We start from the raw sequence: 2,148 nt of genomic DNA, 5'->3' as shown, positions 1-2,148 counted from the left end.
AATCCAAATAATTTGAATAATCCAAATAATCCAAATAATCTGAATACTCTAAATAATCCAAATTGTCTTAATAATTTTAGTAATCCAAATAATCCAAATAATCTGAATGATGCAAATAATCTGAATAATCTGAATAAGCAAATTATTCAAATATTCTGAATAATCCAAATATTCTTGATGACCTATATAATTTGAATAATCCAAATGATCCAAATAATCAAATAGTCCAAATAATGTGAATAATCTAAATAATCCAAATACTCTGAATAATCCAAATAATCCAAATATTCTGAAAAATCCAAATAATCTGAATAATCCAAAATAATCCAATATATCTGAATAATCTAAATAATTCAAATACTCTGAATAATCTGAATAATCCAAATGATCTAAATAATCTGAATAATCCAAATAATCTAAATAATCTGAATAATCCTAATAATCTATCTTCATCTTTTATAAAATCAAAAAAGTAATAATAATGCTGAATTGACATAACATTCATTGCTACTCAGACATAAAAGGCTACTATTTGAAATCATACTTACAAAGGCACTATGTAGAGTGTTGAACAGTGAGATATCTGTTAGCATTATATTCAAACTAACAGGGCTACCTGGTGTTGCATAGGACCATATAAAACAAAGGGAAAAATAAAGTTGTGTTTGAACATACGTGCTCTTCTTTAGATATTGAGCATTTTTTGATGGCTATCTATAACATACTATGCCGAGCCAAGCTTAGTAGATTTTGTTGTATAAAAAGTATAAAATCCCATGCAACGTTGATTGGATGATCTTGTATAAAATAACAAAACAGAGTGATGTTGTTGTCCAGTCGTGAAAGACGCTTAAATATATTTTAATTCATGCAGATTTTATATGTAATGTTACCAATTTTCAGTAAAATATTATAATGCATCTAATATATTGTACTGGTGCAAAAATTAAAAAAACAAAAATAACTTAGATGCAATCTCTTAGAGTCGAAACCAAAGCATTTAGCTCTCAAACACTGTTCAATTCTACAGGGGCCCTACGAAGAGCGTTGAGCAGCAAGATGTCTATTCACATTACATTTAAGTTTCTGCATGTTAGTCAGTCAGGAAAGAGGAAGAGAATTCCAAAATTTAGAAGTTTGAGATAAAGAACCTATTACAACAGAAAGTTTTCGAACATGGAATTTTACTGCTTGTCGGATTAATCATGAATATTTATTTTGAGGAGACACAAGTGCTATGGGTTGGTCAGAGCAAGTTCGATTTAAAGTATTTGTAAAACAGGAACAAGAATGCAACATTCCTGCGATGGAACAGAGTTTAGAGCTTGATTGACAGTACGGAACGTAATAAGTTCGAAACTCCTTTTTGAACCCCATTTAAAAGAGAGAGAATAGTGACAGATGCACCAGCCCAAATAAGACAATACTCCATACATGGGCGAATGGTGGTTTTGTAAAGGATACAGTATACTTGCAGGTATGAATAGTTTTCTAACCCAGTAGATAGAGTCCACTTTCTTTGCAACAGACTTGGCAATGTCCTCAATATATTTGTATTCATGTGGCATGTGAATTTTAAATGGGGGAGTTTGTATAATGAGCTCTCAGGCAGAGTGTTATTAATCATGGCAATCGGTGGTCGAGAAGGTTTCTTGTTATTTGATTTAATAAATATTAATATATCGGGGGTTTTCTTCACAAGAATATGATTGGCTGTTGTGAGCCATAAATACGGACGGGCATGGTAGTCTGGGAAAACTTCAAAAGATACGCCGAAATCCCAAGCTTACAGCATATTACCAGCTCTGACAAAAAACGCGACTTATTAGATTGTATTACACTCGATTTTAATGAAGACCACTCAGCTACTTCAAACAAATATATCTATTATCATATAAATCACACCTGTCTGTTTAAATGTATGTATGTATGTATGTATGTCTTGCAAAAAGCTTTCGAAAGAGGGGACGAATTTTCATGAGATCGATATTCTTTTGAAGATCGACCCTTCAGATGACAAATATTGAAAAATTGACTAAAAACATTAATTCCTTTTTTTTTCACGTTCTTTTCCTCCTCTGTTTGAGCCTGGCTGCCTACTACAAATTCTGAATCGGCACTGTTTGATAAGGAGAAGTCCAGGACAAC

The sequence above is a fragment of the Euprymna scolopes genome, chromosome 34, assembly GCF_053919585.1.
Source record: "Euprymna scolopes isolate OS-2025 chromosome 34, ASM5391958v1, whole genome shotgun sequence".
Classification (NCBI taxonomy): domain Eukaryota; kingdom Metazoa; phylum Mollusca; class Cephalopoda; order Sepiida; family Sepiolidae; genus Euprymna; species Euprymna scolopes.
Note: the sequence above shows the minus strand (reverse complement) of the source record.